At 50.8% G+C, this 19,542-nt stretch overlaps 1 pseudogene; it reads left to right on the top strand.

Moving 5' to 3' along the window:
* LOC132334959 (zinc finger protein 850-like) overlaps window positions 1-19,542 on the top strand; it is a 114,077-nt pseudogene that overhangs the window by 37,147 nt on the left and 57,388 nt on the right.

Raw genomic sequence — 19,542 nt, forward strand, 5'->3', positions numbered from 1 at the left:
GAAGTCCAAGGCTTAGTGGAAAAGGCCCCTTGGGGGGACATCGGGGGGTGCCGGTGGCGGCTGCCGGCAGAGGCAGCCTGGAGGAGCAGAGCCCTGTGTCCCCCAGGAGCCCAAAGTGGGGAGCCCAGAAAAGGGGGAGCACTGCCATTGGCAGGAGCCTCAAGAGTCTGGAGAGGGGCAGGGGAAACTCCTTGGAGCCCCTGCAGCCCAGAGCAGAGAGTGAGGGGAGAAAGGACTCGGGAGCCCAAACAGCCCCAGCATCCCAAAATAGTGAGAGCGAAGAGGGGGGAGCTTTTGGGATTGCTGGAACTGCCAGCAGCCTGGGGAGGGCAGGCACCGAGGAGAAAGGGGACCCCCAATCCAAGTGTGACCCCCAGCAGCTGGGACAGGGGGGAACCCCGAACACTAGAGGGACCAGGGACAGGGAACTCTTTGGAGGCTTTTTCAGGGCTGAATTTTGGTGTTTGGGAGGTTTTTCTGGAGCCCAGGTGGCCTGTGACTTATAGAGATGGACTTGGGCAGAGGGACCTTCAAAATCCACGTGGTCATCCATTGTTTTACCCAAACCAGGATTTCCCATTGCCAGCCCCTGGGAGGCAGTGAGGAAGAGGAAGGTGCCCCAGGACACTGAGGCAGGTGAGGAGGAAGTCAGTGCCCCTTTCCCCCTCTGTCCTGCTCCATCTCCCAGCCCAGCACGGCCCCCAGCTGCAGGACAGCCCTGGGGGGGGATCTCCTTCCCCTTGCCTGTGCCACGGAGGCAAATCCCATCCTGTTTTTGTCCCTCCTCCTCCAGAGCAGGAGCTGAGCATGGAGAGCAGGGAGGACAAATCCCTGTGTCAGAACCTGGTGGAAGAGGCCGTTTTCAGCAGCTCCATGGCGCAGGAACCCAACGGGGAGGAAAAGCCCCGGAGATCCTGCGCGAGGAGGGGCTGCAAACGCAGATGGCAGGGATCTGAGGAGCAAAGAGCCAGCCTGGGCCGGGAAGGCGGCCGGAGATGGAGCCAGAGCTCAGAGCTGGTGGTGCATGAGCAGCTCCATGATGGGGAGAAGCCCCACACGTGTGAGGAGTGTGGGAAGAGCTTCAGGAGGAGCTCCCACCTGATCATGCACCAGAGGACCCACACTGGGGAACGGCCCTACGAGTGTGATCAATGCAAGAAGAGGTTTCAGACCAGCTCCAATCTCCTCCAGCACCAGCGCACTCACACAGAGGAGAGGCCCTTCCGCTGCCCTGACTGCGGGCAGGGCTTCAGGCAGAATGCCCATCTTGTCATGCACCGACGCATCCACACTGGGGAGAGGCCCCACGAGTGTGGGGAATGTGGGAAGAGCTTCAGCCGGAGCTCCTGATCAGTCACCGGAGAACCCACACAGGGGAGAGGCCTTACGAGTGTTGGGAGTGTGAGAAGAGCTTCAGCCGGCATTCCAACCTGCTTGTCCACCAAAAGATCCACACTGGGGAGAGGCCCTACGAGTGTTCTAAGTGTGGGAAGAGGTTTCGGAGCAACTCCCATCTTCTCCAGCACTATCAGATTCACAGAGAGGAGAGGCCCTTCCAGTGCCCTGACTGCGGGAAGGGATTCAAGCACAACTCCACCCTCATCACCCACCGGCGCATCCACACTGGGGAGAGGCCCTACGAGTGTCCCCAGTGTGGGAAGAACTTCTCCAGGAGCTCTCACTTGACCCGACACCAACGGAAGCACATGTAAGGGAAGCCCTGCGAGTTCCCTGAGTGCAGGAAGAGCTTCGTGCGCTGCTCCAGCTCCATCCCCCACTGGAGGAGCCACATTGGGCAGAGCCCTGGTCCCCCACATTCCCTGTGATCCATGTTGGGAACACACCTGGCTGCTTCTCCTTTTGGTCTGGCATTAATTTTCTTGTGCCTCATCTTCATCCCTTAAAAACACCATAAACATGGTTAAATAAATGAAATTGATCAAAGATATTTAAAGTCCCACCATTTCTCAGATGTTTGAGGAGGAATTTAGGATTTGGGGACACATTCTGTGTGGAGTGCCCTTGTTGCTAAAAGGCAGGAATTTGATCTAACCCTTCTTGTGTTGCTAACAACTCCTCCCCTGGCCCAAACACAAACTCCACCCCTGGCGTACCCTATAAAAACCCCATGGCCCTGCCTTTGCCCTGTCTTTTAGGGTCAGAAATGGATTCTTGAGCTCTCTGAAACCAGGACCTGTCTCGTTTGTTCCTGGCACCGGCAGCTGCAGCCTCCCTGGGCACCATGAACTCTGGAGAATGGGGGCAGCCAGTGAGGACAGGTCCTGGATTGCAAGATAAGTGTGTGTTGTGTTTGCCATCTGTCAGAGGTGGGGCAGTTATTTTCTGTGCATTGGGCAGTTTATCTCTTCCACAAGCATTCCTCCCTCCAGGAGAGATCTGCTGTTAATGGGCCATTAATTTACAGGAGAGTGAACGTGTTTTTCACAGGCAGCTTCACAGAAACTGGAAAATGTGGGGGTTCCCAGGAGGGGGCACCGCTGATCCAGGCCCCTAAGGGGACTCCAGGGCTTCACCCTCCATGAGCTGCAGCAGACGTGTTGGGAAAGTTGGCAAGAGCCCGTGGAATGGTCCTTGTTGCAGGCAGATTAGCCACTTGTAGCTCTTCAAAACTCCCACCCGTTAAAAATGAAAAAACTTAAACCATTCCTAAATGTGAAAAACACGTTCACCCTCCTGTGAAAATGTAAAAAGTTTAATAAAGGACAATGGGAAACCAGGACCATGGAGCAAAGGTTATTACGGCCGGGTGCATCTTGGCACTCAGCCAGGAGCACCCTGTTCTCTTTGGGGATCCCCCTGAAATACCTTTTCCCTTACACCAGCCTGTTGCATATTCATAGACCCTCATGCATATCCATAAACTAGTTTACATATTCCAGGAACTCTTCTACATGGCCCCTCCTTGGGTCTGCCTTTTCAGAGCATGTGTGTTTCTTGGCTGTGGTTTTGGCTCCTTCTCTTTATCACCTCCAGTTTTTGGGCCTTCGTCCACTCTGCCTTCAGACAGGGAATGCTGATAGTTGGCAGATCTGTGCAGGTGTCCTCATCCAGTGTACACTGGATGTTATCCCATCCCAGCAGGAATTTTAACACAAGCAGCTATTTCATGAAGCTTAATTAACAACAGGAATAAAACCTATATATTTATACCAAAGTTGCTTTAACATCACACATATAAAATCCATTTTAATATCTGTGAAAAACCAATATTATAATATGTATCCATAACATTGCTCTTATCTTTCCTTACTCTTTTTTTCTCAAGAGTGCAGTAAGGAGTGAAAACTGCCAGCACGGCACGGGGTAGCTGCCATCTCTCCATCACCCCGTGTCTCTCTCCCTTAAGAGCCTGAATGAGAGATGAGGGACGCCCGGCAGCTCTTCAAAATGCAGTTTATTGTATCCAAGATGTTACAGCAGTCCAGGGTCTGGTGACAGAGCCTGTGCCTACAGCTGTCAGCTCCAGCTGCAGGCAGGCCTGGGGACCCTTTAGCTTTGGTTACAGTGCATTATATACTCTGCTTTGCTGAGCATCTTAACACAGAGGAAACAATCTATACCTTTACTTTTACCTATAGCCTGTCATAACTCCTGTAATTACCATATTCATGTCACTATTCTCCAATCACTAAAAGTTAGTACGTTAGTTTAAGCTAGAAGTTGTTTTTCAGTTTTCTTGCAGTGGAAAATTCTGAGACCTTTTTTCTACTTGCAACTTTGCTGACTTGTTTGCCTGTGGAATCTTTTTGGTTGGTAAAAACATCTTGTTTGAGGTGGGTTTATCGTTTGCTCTAAGCCATAAAAACCCCTTTTAAGTAGCACACCCTTTGCCTTAGTTACCCAGTAAGACTGGCTCAACAATTCTTCTATGTCAAAACTTGGTTCCATCTCTATTCCTTTTTCAGATTCTACATTCAAAAATCTTTCTGCCAAGCACACATATCTGTTAAAGTTTCTTGTCGAACTTTCATCCTTCCCAACACTCTGTGCCACCCTGTCTCTCTTTTCCTGAGGGCAGAACAAGGGACAGAATCCATCCAGAGGTGACACGGGAGCGCTGCTGTCCTTTCTCCGTTCTGTGTCCTCCTCCCCCCCATCTTTCCATGTTCCCCTTTCCTGCCTGTCACTGCTGAGTCAGAAATGACACGGATAAATGAGTGACACACTCCATGCATCTTCAGAAAGCCAATAATCATCTTTATTAGGAGACGCGTTTTTTTATACTCAGTCCTGATTTCGGTGGACCTGATTGGTTATTTTACATTTCACATGATTGGCTAATTAAGAAAACCCCTTGGGGTAAACAATCCATGAGGAAAACAATTGTCACAAACACCACCTGCGAGGTTGTTCAGGATTCTTCATCTTCAGCTCCCTAATGTTTCCCAGACGGATCCATGGGAAATCTTACCTGGATTGTGTATCCACACCTACCCGGGAAGGTGACGGCCGTGCCATCCCAGGCCCTCCCTCTAGAAATGGTGCTTACAACGCTGTTTAAGGTTCCCCTTTTTCCTGCCCAAGTCCTTCTTTTCCTGTCCCAAACTTCCCCTTTCCCCCTGCTGTTGGAACCCAGGGCACAGGGAATGTCTCCCTGCCTGTCCTGAGAAGTCCTGATCCCCAAGAGAACACTGCTTTTAACTTTTGTCCATGGAGAAAGCTTCCAAGACTTTGGGATGAATTGGAATCTACGAGTGTGTGAAATAGAGAGTAGTGTAGTTTATCACAGGGTGAAAAACTGAGAGCTTTGGGATTTTAGTCTGAGGGTGGATAGAAGACAAGATGGAGGATTTTGGGCATTGCCTGATCTCCTTCTTGTTCTTCATCTCCTCCATTTTCTGCTGTGCTGGGAGCACAGGGTGATTGGTTGGAAAGAGCTGCAATGCAGATGCTGAGTGGCAGACAAAGAATTAGTTACTGGTAGAAAGGTAGAAATAAAATGTGTTCTAAGAGTTAATTGGGCAAAATGATTTTAAAAGACCTTGAACCTGTGTGTCCTGTGACTTTTGGTGCCTTCTCTTTGTACACTAAGTCTGGTGTGCAGATGGGGTGCTGAACTTTTGGTAAGAGAAAAATAAACAACAGCCTGAAGACTGAAAAAACCAAAGGTTCCGTTTTTTTCTCAATCCTGGCACAGAACTTTTTAGGGGTGTCCCCATCAGGGGATCCTCAGGGGGGTTTTCACACCTCCCTCCCTCCCCCCCTTCCTGCCCCGCTGCTCAGCCCCGCTCCAAGCCCTGCACCCAGGGCCCTCGCCACATCACAAAAGGAACCAAAATTAACCCCAAATGCACCCAAAATTACCTCAGAACCCATCCTGAGGGGCTCTGGGGGAAATTTGAGGGGAGTTTTGAGGGGATTTGGGAAGATTTTGGCTGGGTTTGAATCCTTCACCTGCTTGGGCATCCACAAGGCAGTAAAACCACCCAAAATTTCCTCCAAATTAACCCAAAATCCACAAAAAGTCGACCCAACAACCAGGCGGTGGGGGAGAAAATTTGTGGGGTTTTGAGATTTGGGGGGATTTTGTCTGGGTTTGAATCCTACGCCAAATTTTGTGTTCAGGAGGTACCAAAACCACCCCAAATCCACCCAGAATCGACCCAAAATTACCTGAAATTCACCCAAAATTACCTCCAAATCCATCCTGAGGGGGTTTGGGGGAGATTTGGAGGGATTTTAGGGGGGCATTTAGAGTGGATTTGAATCCTATGCCCACTTCAGCATCCACAAGGTACCAAAATCCCCCAAATCCATCTAAAACTACCTGAAATGAATGAAAAATTCATCCTGAGGGGACTGGGGGGAGGTTTGGTGGGGGGTTTAGGGGATTTGGGGGTTTTGGGGTGGATTTAAGGGGGCTTTTTGGCAGTCATCATCATCCAAAAAACAACACCTCATGCCATAGCCGAGACCAAACCCTAAGGACTGTGCCCCTCATGAAGAGGAGATCAAAGAACTGCTCCCCTTCTGGGGAGGAGATCAAAAGCCAGAGGAGACTGAGCTATTAACTCATTAAGTTAAAATGTATTCATTTATTCAAGTATCATCATTTCTGTAACTTTATCCTTTGTGATTAAGTCTCAAATGCTTTTCTATTCCTTGTTAATTTAGCTGAATAATATTAATTTTGGTTTTGTAAACTATTAAGTCATATTCTTGATGTTATATATGGGGTCCCATATGTCTAATTCAATAAACCACAAACTTAAAATTTAGCAGCAGTTTTAAGTGAGATAAAACAATACAATCAAATAGAATCCAGTAGTTACAAAAAGGAAATTTGGCAGTGGTTTGGATAAAGCATAACCAAAACCGATCGATCGGGGTATGGGGAGGGCTTCCCACCCTGCCTCACGTGCAAAAGGCAAAAAGATCCAAACACAACTTATGTACTGTGGGCTAATACATATTCATCAATATTTTCCTGTCAATCTCCTCCTGTTTCTGATTCTTGAAATCAACATCACCACACTCACAGCGCATGCTCCCGCTGTGGCTAAGGGGGCTTCTGGCTCTCTGGGGCTCTTCTTGGAGGAAGGCCAACAGTCTTCCTCACTGTCCTCTGAACAACCTGACAGGCTGTGCATGTGCCCCAAGTCCTGTGTTATGTAAGTAAGCACTATGTTCCAATTAAGCCTTTTTATTTTATAGAAAAGAACACTATTTTATGCTCCCTGTCTGGAATTGTCCCAACGTTATTCATGTCATGGCCGATCCTGTCCTGGGAATTGTCTTAACTTCGTCTTGATGCCAATTCTGACTTGGGAGTCTTCCTAACTTTTGTTCATCAAGGCCAATTCCAATCTCCTGTATCCTGTTTCCCACATGTATCATCTACAAAGAAACCCATCTGCTTCATACTATGAATCACATATACATTTCCAATTTTCTTCCCAAAATATTGATATAATTACAATTTTGTTAGCACAAACCACATCCATTTATCACATTTCCCCCCATCTTCTCTTTGGATAATATTAATTCATGCTTTTTAATAAAGACTGAATTTGGGTATCTTCTACATCCCACAAATCCAGGTTTTCACACTCCCTCATTTCTCTTTTTGATCAAATTTTATACATGGTATTTTACCTATGCAGGAAATAAAACATGGTATAGACCACAATAGAGTCCAGCTGGTATAAACCACCAGATTTTGTTAGCACAAATCATATCCATTTATCACAACAGGCCAAAAGCTTGGAAAAGGATGAAAGAAATGCTCCGATGATGACGATAACAAAAAAAAAACCAAAATAATTTATCTTTGACAGCAAAAGAACACAGGCTGCCCTCCAGCCCCCCGAGCCTGACAGGCTGAGTGGTGCCGTTCCCATGGCATGAGGTGCTGGCAGCCTGCAGAGAGAAACCAGAGAGCCACGGTCAGTGGCAGCAGGCTCCTGTCCCCCTGTCCTGCCATGGCCTGTGCCCGGGCCAGGCTGCTGGCTGTGCTCAGAGCCCAAACCTCCCAACCCATTCTCTGTTTTTTGAAGGGCAGCATGGCAGGCCACGTTCCACCTCCTCTGCTTAATCACGGCACAGCGACTCCTCAGCAGCTGCAAGAGCGGGATGCCCGTGTGCCCACTGCCGCCTGCCCAGAGCCCTTCTGCCAGCCGAGCTGTGGAGCCGGGTGCTCACCTCTGGAGAGCTGCTGCCAGGAGAGGAGCCGATCACGCACCAGGTCCTCGTCCTTCTGGAAGGGGCTGTCCCCACAGACCGTGGCCCCTGGGGTAGCGTTGGCACTGGACATGCTCCACGGACGCTGCAGGCGCTTCCCCGTCTGGTCTGGGCACCAGGTGTAATCCTCCTGGGAAAAAGAGAGAACAATTGCATGGAAGTCAACTCAAAACACGACCTGGAAACAAGAAAAAGCACAAAGCCTGTCACCGTTTCACAAGCCTGAGGAGGGTCTGACCGCTTCATGCGAGAATTAAACCTGCCCACAGGTGGGGAAAATCCCCACCTTTCCCACCCATAAATGCACCCCTTCCTCAAGGGCCTGCAAAGCAGACCAGCTGGGGCACGGCTCCAGAACCCATCCCCCATCCACATGGATGAATGCTTTTGTCAGGCTGGTTGCCCCCGCCTCACCCCCTGCCAGGCTGGCTGGCAGAAGCTGTCAGCAAGGCCAGCAGCCGGCTCCCCTTCCACAACATCTGTCCGCTGTCCCGCCAAAAAAGCAGCTCGGCGGCCAGCATAAAAATTAATATTCCCCAGTGCCACCGAGCGGGGAACCTCCGGTGCAGGGTCAGGCCGAGCCCTGCCCTGCCTGGAAGCACCAGCATCCCCCCGCCCCTGCGCCGTCTGGGAACTCATCTTGATTTCATCGGGGCACAGAGCATGTCCTCCAGGCAGGGGCCGCAGCCAAAGCCCATTGGCTCTGCCCTGCCAGCGGCCAGCTCCAGGATGGTGTTCCCAGCTCCATGTTGTGCTCCAAAAGAACACGCCAGCTGTGCCTCAATTTGCAGTGACATCACGATGCCACTGAGCTGCAGGGGGATGTTTCCCCTGTCCCAGTCCATGGCACCTTCACTGCACTGCCACCACTTCTCCAATAGGACGGGGAGCTTGGAGCCGCTCCCTCCACATCTTGCTGGGGACCAATGGAAGCATCTCCTTGGCTGCGCTCTCTCCTCCACGCCACAGGGAAACACTCTGGGGTTTTCTTCCAGCACCATGAGACACGTGCCGCTGCTACTTGCTGGGCTCCTGTATCCTACTGTGCACAGGCATGCAGCTCTGCTGTCTCCTGGGCCAGGAAGGGCTCCTGCAGCCAAGAATGCTCAAAAAGGTCCTCCAGGGATGGCCTGTCAGTGGGGTCCACGCATAAACACCACCTGATGAGGTGCTGGCACTCTGTGGAGAGAAACCAGAAACCGCCGCTCTCCCACATTCCACAGTGCTCAGGCCACACCAGGAGTGCTCAGAGCTGCAGCCAAAAGCTTCCCATCGATCCTCTCTTGCGGAGGACACCAGCACAGAGGCACAGGTGCCACCTCCTCCAGCTAAGCCCAGCAGATCCACCTCCTCACCAGCTACAAGAGCAGGACGCTTCTGTGCCAGCTGCCGCTCCCAACCCCGTTCTTCCCCTCGTGCCTTGAAGGCGCATCCCCACCTTGAGACACTAGGGGCGGGAAGCAGAGCTGGCCCCGGACGATGTCCTCCTTGTGTGGAAAGGAAGGTGCCCGCAGACCAGCTCATAGAGCAGGATGCCCAAGGACCAGATGGTGGCTGGCTGGCCATGGTAGCAGCCAAAGAGTATCCACTCCAGTGGGCTGTACTCCGGTGTTCCTATGGGACACGGGCGCAGCTCATCAGGCATATCCTGCTCCCTCCCTCCCTCCTACCCTCTCTCCCAGCCAGCTCCCCTTCCACAAAAGCCAGCCCCTGCCCTGCCAAAAAGCAACTTGGCTGCAGCTGGCAGAAGAATTCCCCTCCTTCCTTCCCTTCCTCTTCCCCCTCTACCAGCCAAGGGGGGAACCTCCGTTGCCCGGCTGGGCCCCAACTTTGAACTCACCTTACATCTGGGTGTAGAACGTGTCCTGGAGGATCGTGCCGCACCCGAAGTCGATGAGCTTCGCCTCGCCCGTGGCCAGGTCGACGAGGACGTTCTCGGTCTTGATGTCGCGGTGCAGGACGCCGCGGCTGCTGCAGTGCCGCACGGCCTCCAGCACCTGGCGGAACAGCCCCCGTGCCACGGGCTCCGTCAGGAACCGCCGCTCACACAGGAAGTACCAGAGGTCCTGACAGCGCTCCAGACGCTCCATGACCAGCGCGAAGCCCTCGGGCACCTCGAACCAGTCCAGGAGCTGCACGACGCCACAGAAGCCAGGCCGCGACACCATCCACAGCAGCGCCAGCTCCAGGGGCACAAGGGCGCCGTTCTGCTGCTGGGGGACCGCGATGCCGTCAGCAGGGCCGATGCTGCGCCACGCCTCGGGCAACCCCTGCCCGACCCTGCCACTGCTCGCCACCCCGCTCACCCCACGCTCGCTCCCCTCGCAGTGTTCCGGCTGCCGCCCTGCCGGGCCTTTCCTTCGCCCCACCCGGCACGCCCCGCCGGCTCCTCCCGCTGGCCCCGCTCACTCACCAGCTGCGCCCACTCCGAGATGCGGTCCCGGAACACCTGCGAGCAAAGGCGAGCGGCGGGCTGAGCTCCTCGGCCGCCGCCCGCCGCCCGCAGCCCCCCACCGACCGGACCCATCTCTTACCGGGGCGCCGTCGGCGAGCCGGGTCCCGGAGTAAACGCTGCCGAAGCCGCCGCTGCCCAGCAGCGGGCCCTCCCTGTAGAGCTGCTCTAGGGGAGGCTTCTCCGCCCGTGCGGGCAGCACCGCGCTCCCGCTCTTCTGCTCGGGGCACCCGCCCGCCCGGCGCGCTGCTGCTTGCCCAGCCGCCCTGGGCTGTGGCGGCTCGGGGCGGGCGGCCGAGCTGGCGAGAGGCGGAGCTCGGAGCGGGGAAGCTGCCGGCGACGCTGTCGGCCACGGGGCGGGAGCCGGGCGGCAGCGGGGCGGCAGCGGGCGGAACCGCGGCAGGGGCTTCTTTCGGGGCCGGGGCCTCGGCCGCGGCTGGGCCAGAGCCCGCGCCAGGCGGAGCCAAAAGACCGTGCTGCTCCGCCAGCACCAGAGCGAGCGGCTCTTCCAGCAGCGCCACAGCCAGTACGGAGAGAGCCCGGCGGAGGCGGAACCACGGCGGGCCGGGCAGGGGCGGGCACGGGGCGGCCGGGGAGCAAGTGGAAAGTCGAGCGGAACACCGATCGAGAGAAGTGCTGCTGCTGCTGCTGCTGCTGCTGCTGCTGCTGCTGCTGCTGCTGCTGCTGCTGCTGCTGCTGCTGCTGCTGCGGAGCCGCCGGAGCTCGCGGCCGTTCCTCCGTTGCCACCGCGAACCCAACGGAGGAGCCGCCGCGCGCCCCAAGGAACGAAAGAGAGAAACAAACACATCACACCCCAAAGTCATTCCTATTAGAGAAGTAACCAAAGAAAACAATGTAGCAATGAAGAAGAGTGTTGGCGTGTGGCTTCTTTCTTCTTTGTGTGAGACGAAGCATTTGATGGGGAAGAATTGCCTCTTCTGACAATTTTGTGCAAGTGGACCAGAGCAGAGCATTTAATTTTCAAGTAGAAAAGGGAAATCATGTCAGTAATGTCATCTCTTTTCATCCTCTGTTGACAGAGATGCAGGCTGCCAAAAGACATGGTCTGCAGGGTGGAACTTGGGGACAAGTTTCTTTTCCTACCAGAGGATGAGGAGGGGAAGTATCCCAGAATCAGGGAGTTGTGTCATGTCTTAACTTAGAAGGGATCTGAAAAATCCCATGGCTGCAACCCCCCTGCTGTGGCTGCGGACCCCCTGCACCAGACCGGCTTGTCTAGAGCTCCATGCAGCCTGGCCTTGAACACTGTCAGGGATGGGACATGCACACCTTCTCTGGGGAGCCTGTTCCAGGAAAGTCTTTTTTCTGAATCCCTTACCTAAACCTAATCTCTCTCTATTTGGATCCATTCTCCCTTGTCCTGTCCTTGCCTGCCCTCATATGAAGTCCCTATCCAGCTTTCTTGTAGGTTGCCTTCAGGTACTGGAAGGGCACAGTTAGATCAAGGCTCGGTCTCTTTCCCAGGCTGAAGAAGCCGAGCTGTGTCAGCCTTTCCTTGCAGGAGAGGAGCTGTAGCCCTCGCACCATCTCGCTGTCCCTCCTGGGCCCTGCTGCAGCGTGTCCACGTGCTTGCCGTCCGTGCCGGGGAGCCCGGCAGAGCCGGACACAGCACTGCAGGTGCAGGGTCAGCGGCGGGGAGGAGACACGGCCCTGGCAGCAGCTCTGGGAGCAGCGATTGGCAATGGGCTGCCCGCCCTGCAGAGAGCCGGGGCCCTTGTGCCTGCCCTTGTGCCCAGGGCACCTTTCCCCGCCACTCGCCCGCCCGCTCAGGGGAAATGCACCCTGTGCCGCCCCTCAGTGCCGCCCCTCGCCGCTGCCCCGGGGACTGCCTGGTGCCAGCTGGAGGGCCCCAGGCCTCGGCCTCACCCTGCTCAGCCCAAGGCCCTGGAAAAGCAGATTCAAACACCCACCCAGAAAGTGCACGAGGATTCCAAGGTCAGTATTTTGTCACCAGCACAGCTTTGCTGTCAGAGTCTGGATGGGATTAGAAAATCACCAGGAGAAAAGAGCATGAACAAGTTCTGCCTTGGCACTACCTCAAGGTGTGGGGGTACCAGTCGTCGGTTTCACTGGCTCTGGATTGAAGGGACTTGAGACAGTAATTCATCTTCAGACTCAAGTGTTTATTATTTCTTATCAGTAAAACAGTCTCATTAATGTGAGTTCAGCAGCTTTTCATTAGAAGGCACAAAATGGCTAACAATCTCTTGTTCCAAGGTCTTTTAAGACTAAACTATCCAATTAAGAACTGACACTAGATTATTTTCCCTTCTAACCCAATAGCTGATCCCAAAGAGCCTGCAATGTGGAATTTCTGCCCAATTAGAAAAAGCCACCCAAACCCATGAAGATTGAAGAAGAAGCATGAAGAAGAAACCCAGGATGACAACCTGTGCCGTCCATCTTTCTTCCATCCACAACATACTAAAAATCCCAAAACCTAAATTTCTCAGAATCAGAGTGGACCAAGGCCCAAAACTTGGAGGTGATAAGAATGGATTAAAATTACAACCAAGGAATCTGCATGCTCTAAAAAGGCAGACCCAAGGAAGAGCCATGCTAAACAGTTCTTGAAACATGTAAACTACTTTGGGGAAAAGTTTGCTATGCATGAGGGTCCATGAATATGCAACAGGCTGGTGTAAGGGAAAAGGTATTTCAGGGGGATCCCCGAAGGTAACAGGGTGCTCCTGGCTGAGTGCCAACATGCACCCGGCCGTAATAACTTTTGCTCCATGGTCCTGGTCTACCACTGTCCTTTATTAAACTTTTTACATTTTCACAGGAGAGTGAACGTGTTTTTCACATTTAGGAACGGTTTAAGTTTTTTCACTTTTCACGGGAGGGAGTCTTGAAAAACTACAAGTGGCTAATCTGCCTGCAACAAGGACCATTCCACGGGCTCTTGTCATCTTTCCCAACATGTCTGCTGCAGCTCATGGAGGGTGAAGCCTTGGAGGCTCCTTAGGGGCGGTTATGGACGATTGCAGGCAGCGCCTCGATGCCCTGGATCAGCGGTGCCCCCTCCTGGGAACCCCCACGTTTTCCAAATAGGCATCATCTCCTTCAGGGCGCTTCCTTAAGAATCTGAGCTGTACATTGATGACAGAGGTTACAATCTAAACCATTCCCATCAGTCAGTAATATAATTCAGGTGTTAAGATGTTGGAATGTTGGAGGACAGAAGACACATGATGGACTTTGGACCTGGTTAACATAAGAGATTTGATACCAGGATGCCTTGGAAAAACAAACAGAACTTTGAAAATTAGACCTCGATGTCAAGAAGATTAAATCAGATGGGTTTACTGGAAAAAGAAAATCCCATTAAACTCTGCAAGCAAGGAATGTTGTTTTATGCATTACTTTGTGTAGGTGATTGTAACCTAATCATTGTAGTACACATTACTAGTCTCCCTAAAATAGTATATAAGTGCTTGTATCCCACAATAAAATCGGATTCTGATCACCGAGTCAGTCTCCCCATCTCTCTCCATCGCTGACACTTCCCTAATAAAGAACTGTTATTCCTGCTCCCATATTTTTACCTGAGAGCCCCCCTTAATTTCAAATTTATAACAATTCAGAAGGAAGGGGTTTACATTTTTCCATTTCCAGAAAGGCTCCTGCCTTCCTTAGCAAACACCTCTCTTTCCAAACCAAGACACAGGAGCCACCTGTATTATACATGCAAATACTTCACACGAAAAAAACCAAGAGCCTCAAAAAGGCTGTTTTGCCTTACACATTCACAATTTTCCTGGTGACATTGTGCACTGTACTGTAACAGTGGACAGTCACTGGACATAGACAGTAGGATAACTGGATATGCTTTTCAAACTTATTCTAAGTATTCATTGAATTATTCATTGAATCCTCATCCTTCTGTACACTTCAGCTCTGCTGTAAACTTCAGAGACATTTTTTCACAAGCTTCTAACAAGTCACTCTGGATTCATAATTCCTGAGACCAAATGGAGTCCAAATGCCAAGTGGGATTACTCTTTTCAAAGCCTGCAGTCACACAGAATGAAGCAGCACTTAAATCATCCTGTGCATCCCATACACATAACAGTCCAGTCACTGACCATCTACAATAATTTTTTTACTTTTGCTACAAATTACCTTCAAGAATAAGCTACAAATAATATCTTGAACCGGTTTAAATTAAGGGACAGCACTGCAATTGCCCTAAAAAATTCTAAGGGTACCTAGTGCTGTTGCAGTAATACAAGAGAACTCTAAGTGTGTATTACTAGTTGTTATTCATATTAGGTAAAAATGGCTCAGCTCAGCTTTGCAAAGCAAGAAACAAAATATGGAGAGTTGAAATGATGGAGTTGGGACAGTGTAGCCAGTCTTCTTTTTGTGAGAGATGCTCTTAAGCAGTGGCAGTAGTAATGTACTCATCTCCTGTAACTTTGCTCCTTGTGATCTACTGTCCACCTCAGCAACTTTTTCTGCTCTTTTTTCTCCTTTGTTTCTTCAGCTGAGTACCAAAAGGAAACACAGAACTGCAATGTTACTACCAGAATAATAGATTTTTTTTTCAAACTAAAAAATACTCACATCTTTTAGAAAACACAACAGAAGAGTTGGAAAGTATAAACAATACAAGTTCTTGAACAGGATTTTTACATTATACTACATCAGCCAAACAAATGGCTTGAGGATCAAGGATATAATTGAAGTTTTGTTAAAAGGGCTTATTTGGTCTCTATGTGGTAGCTGTCATCACCCTGATGTAAATACTCCACAATCTATTTACATTTTCCTAAGTTGTAATATTTTGCATCATTGATCAGCTAAGATTTTTTAGATTTCTCTTGTACCCATCATTGAATTATCTGAGCACAATCTCCAAATAAGACAAATGGCAAAGTAGCAAAGGGCTGCAATAACTGAGCAGCCAATGAGATAAGCTACACTGGCATATCTTGGCTTTGCCAAATCCTCTGTGAGTGCTTTTGTTTCTTTTCCTCTTTGGTTTAAAATGCAACACATTTTCATTACTTCTGATGGCTCACCTCTGAAAGAAAAAGGCAGTAGCTGTTTTTGGCAGGGTAAGTTTCATTTGCAAATTGGGTCACCTCCTTGGCAGCAGAACTGCATTTTTTCTTATCAAAGCTGCTCATCAGCTTGAGTGGGGAGAAGGCGCAAAAGGATGAGAGAGGCTGGCGGAGCTCTGATCGTCTGAGGATCCAATGGTGCAAAGAGCTGGAAGATGAAATACCTTTTCTTGAGTTCAGGGTCATTAGGGAAGGGGAGTGTGCGCCTGAAAGCTCAGTTCTGTCAGCCATATTCACCTAGTAAAAGGTTTTTTTTCCTGCACCTGTGTGTGTGGCCAATGCCAAGGGATGGCAGCTCTTTCTGTTGTGGGGGCATTGCAGCCTCCAACTGCAGAGTATGCAAACTGAGCTGCACTGAAATGTGTTCTTGTCTTGGTTTGGATAAGACAGGTGCCTGCTAAAGAAGGCAGGAGCTTCCCCTGAAATGGAGAATGCAAACCCTCCTCACCCCTCCAAATTGCTATGAATTTTAAATTAGGGGGCTCTCAGGCAACAAAAAAATACGGGAGCAGGAAATAACAGTTCTTTAATAGGGAAGGGGGGAAAAAACATAAAATGATAAAATAAAAACAATGCAGTATACTAAAATGACAGAGTCAGAACTCAACCTGACACCCTGTTGGTCAGGGTGCTGGCAGCAGTCCAATTGGAAAAGTGGCTGCAGTCCTCCTGAGGTGTCAGGTGTGGTTCTGTTGGAGCAGGGGGTCCTGTAGAAAAAGGGTGATTCTTCCTCTGCAGATCCGTGGAAGTAGAAGCAGCTGCTGTTCCTCTGGTGAATCCAGTGGAGAAGCTGTGCTGGTGTGTCAGAATCTCCTGATTATATCTGGATAGCAATGCTCGGCTCCTCCCTCTGTGCGAAGCATCTCACAATGGGATGTTACAGTTCTTATCAGCCATGCAGTGACATTCAATAGCCTCTTATCACGGGATGCCCCCTGCTGAGGGAGGAGTGATTGTGATCTCTCAGGGAGAGAGATAAGGGGAAATTGCCCACTTAACACCTAGACAACTGCCATATAGATGGTAATAGAATACATCCTGCCTTGCAATCCAGAACAGTTCTCCAGGGCTCAGTTTTGGGGCAGGTCCTGGTTAACTTCTTTATTGATGATCTGGAGATAGAGATTGAGAGCACCCTCAGTAAATTTGCAGATGCCCAGTTGGGTGGGAGTGTGGATCCACTGGAGGACAGTAAGGCTCTGCAGTAAGACTTGGACATGTTATAAATAAGAAGCTTGACTATGCCAATATTCAAGCAGCAATCAATTTATTAATTAATGTGGTAAAGTATGAGCAACACAGCGCTGGGTACAGTGGGGGCAGTTTCCCTCCAACTGCACACCGATAGTTGGGGCTTACAGGTATTTATAGAGCTACTCATAAGCTTTCTCAGCAGTTTCTATTCCAAGTTTTTACATCACAATTCTGTACACTATTGTGATTTAGTTTTTCTCAGGATGCGTCCCAAAAAGGAGTAACCCCCCCCAGATGGTAGTAGTAATTTCCAAAATATTAGTCCTGGTTTCCACAAGAATAAAGACAAATCCCATCTGGTGAAGTCCAGCTCCCCAGATGTGGGTCCACCTTTTACTTACAATGACCATAAATCTCGTAACAGTGATGTCCAGCTTCCCTTGGTCGAAACCACAAATCCTTGAGATGATGTTCATCTTCCTTTCTCGAGCTGTTTTTCTCTGTTTTGTTAAGCCGTGAGATAAGCATATTTCCTTTATATATATTCCAAAGCTATATTTTCAAGGATACAAGTAATATACTAAAATTATACTTCGAAAGGTTATTATTGCAGCACTCTTTAAGGCCTGACTACAAGCAAAAAGCAAACATCCTTAACGCGGTAATTCAAATGCTCCTAAATCAGCCAAGGTTAATTGCAAACAAATGATAGGTTCAAAGGCCTTCTTCCATGCTTTACTTTCCTCAGTTATTATTAGAATTCGCATCCATCCCATTGTCGGCCTCCACATATATCGCAATCACAAATACAGACATTGCCTGTATGCACCTGACACGAAAAACTGCTTTGTATTTCACAGACAGACTGGATCAATGGGCCAAGGACAAGGGCGTGAGGTTCCACAAGGCCAAGTGCCACATCCTGCAGGTCACCAGCCACCTCAGTGTGAGCCAGAGTGTGCCCAAGGGGGCAAGAGGCCAATGGCACCTGGCCTGGATCAGCAGCAGTGTGGGCAGCGGGACCAGGGCAGTGCCTGCCCCTCTGTGCTGGGCACTGCTGAGGCCACAGCTCGAGGGCTGTGTCAGCTCTGGGCCCCTCAGGAAAAAGGACATTGAGGGGCTGAGTGTGTCCAGAGAAGGGCAGCAAGGCTCACAAAGGCTCTAGAAAACATGTCCCATGAGGAGTAGCTGAGGGAGCTGGGTTTGTTCAGTCTGGAGAAGAGGCTCAGGAGGGAACTCACTGGTCTTTCCAACTCCCTGACAGGAGCGTGCACTGAGGGGGGGCTGCTCTCTTCTGCTGGGCCTGCACTGAGAGCCAGAGGAAGTGGCCTCATGTTGAGAGGAACTTCAGGTTAGACTTTAGAAAATAAAATTTCACTGCTCAGGTGTTTGTGCCTGGGAATAGGTTGGCCAGAGAGGTGGTGCACTTGCCATCCCTGGAGGTGTTAAAGAGACCTCTGGATCTGACACTGGCAAATGGTTTAGTGGTTTAGGGTTTGCAGTGTCAGTGCTGGGCTAACGCTGAACTGATGCTCTTCAAGATCTCTTTCACCCCTGACGGTTCTAAAATTCCAAGTGCTTCCCGTCTGGTTGAGGGGAAGGCTCAGGGCTGTCCCGAGTCCGAGGGCGGCCGCGCCCTGAGACGCTGGGGCGGCGCTGCGGCTGCGGCGTCTCCTGAGGGGCCGGGCCGGGCTCTGCCCTCAGCCCGGAGATCCCACCCCTCAACCTGCAGATCCCACCCCTCAGCCCGCAGATCCCACCCCTCAGCCCGCAGATCCCACCCCTCAGCCCGCAGATCCCATCTCTCAGATGGACAGCGCTCGGCAGCGGGCACCGGCCTCGCCTCGGGGTCTGCCCGGAGCCACCCGCGCCACTGGATCACAGGTACCTGAGCCGTGCCCCATTTCCCCCCTCGGGACTCCCCAGCCTTCCCACAGAAGAATGCAGCTGCTGTTTCATCCTTAGACTTATCTTCCAACCCCACCCCCGCTCCCCCCCCCCCCCCCCGCCCTTATTTTAAATTTGTATATGTTCTTTCCCTTTTGTATTTGGGCTGATCTGGAGTGCTTGCTAAGACTTCAGAGTGGAGCTCTGATAACGAGCTGTAAATCACACACTGCTCATCTGAGGGAGGAGGGTGCGAGGGAGCTGAAATAGGCCAGGACAGCCCCAAGTCCTGTTCCACAGCGCAGCGTCCTCACGGCCTCAGCTGCTGCTGTGGGGTTTGGTTTCCACAGGACGCCAACAACCCGCACTTCTCCCCTCTGGCCTTTGCTCCCTGGGTTTCGAAGGATAAGTCCTGCTCGGGCTGGCTGGTCTACTGACCGTGCCAGCCATGTGCTCTGGTGCTGCTGAGCAAACACATTGACAGATCTGCACTTCTCCAGGAGTGGTTTCTGAGGTTTGAAGCAATGTTACTGGGTTATTTTCCGTAACTGATGGAGAAGAGATTGTATGCAACATTTGCCAGCTGTTTGTTGAAGCAAATCTAGTTGTTTGTCTTTCCACCTTGCTCTGTGATGCAACAACCGAGGTCAGCTATTTGCATCTAATTAATGTAGGTTGGCTTATCAATACTATTTTGTGTACCTCCTGTAGGTTGCAAAAGTCAAAAAGATCGAGGTAAAGGTCAAGATGTGTCCTTGTACACATCCAGTTTTAAACCCCTTGTGCTTCTTATATTGCAGAATTGTATAAACATGTATTAAATGAAACTCTTCTGAAAAGCAATTAGCTCCAGAGCGAACTCATTTTTACAGCCTTCCTTTTGTTTGGGTGAGTTGTGTTTTTTCTTAGGCTGGCAGGGTGGTGGCAGTAGGACAAAAAGAGGTGAGGAAGGCTGGCAAGCTTTTCCTTGTTGTGGCAGGGTTGGATTTGCAGGAAAATGAAATGCATGTCTGTTATCACTTCTGAAAGACTGCAGGGAGACGAACTCTCTCAATTCTCGCTGTGTAAGGGAAGCAGCAAAGGAATGGGGGCAATCAGTAACTCCCAAGAGAAAGCAGGGCTGGCTGTCTTCATTAGGATGACAATGCTTCTGCTTTGAGCCTTTGCTCCACTTGGAGAAAGAAAATGAATCCATTCTTAAGCTGCATTTGCTGCTGA

This window comes from Haemorhous mexicanus, chromosome 16 (genome assembly GCF_027477595.1).
Source record: "Haemorhous mexicanus isolate bHaeMex1 chromosome 16, bHaeMex1.pri, whole genome shotgun sequence".
Classification (NCBI taxonomy): Eukaryota; Metazoa; Chordata; class Aves; order Passeriformes; family Fringillidae; genus Haemorhous; species Haemorhous mexicanus.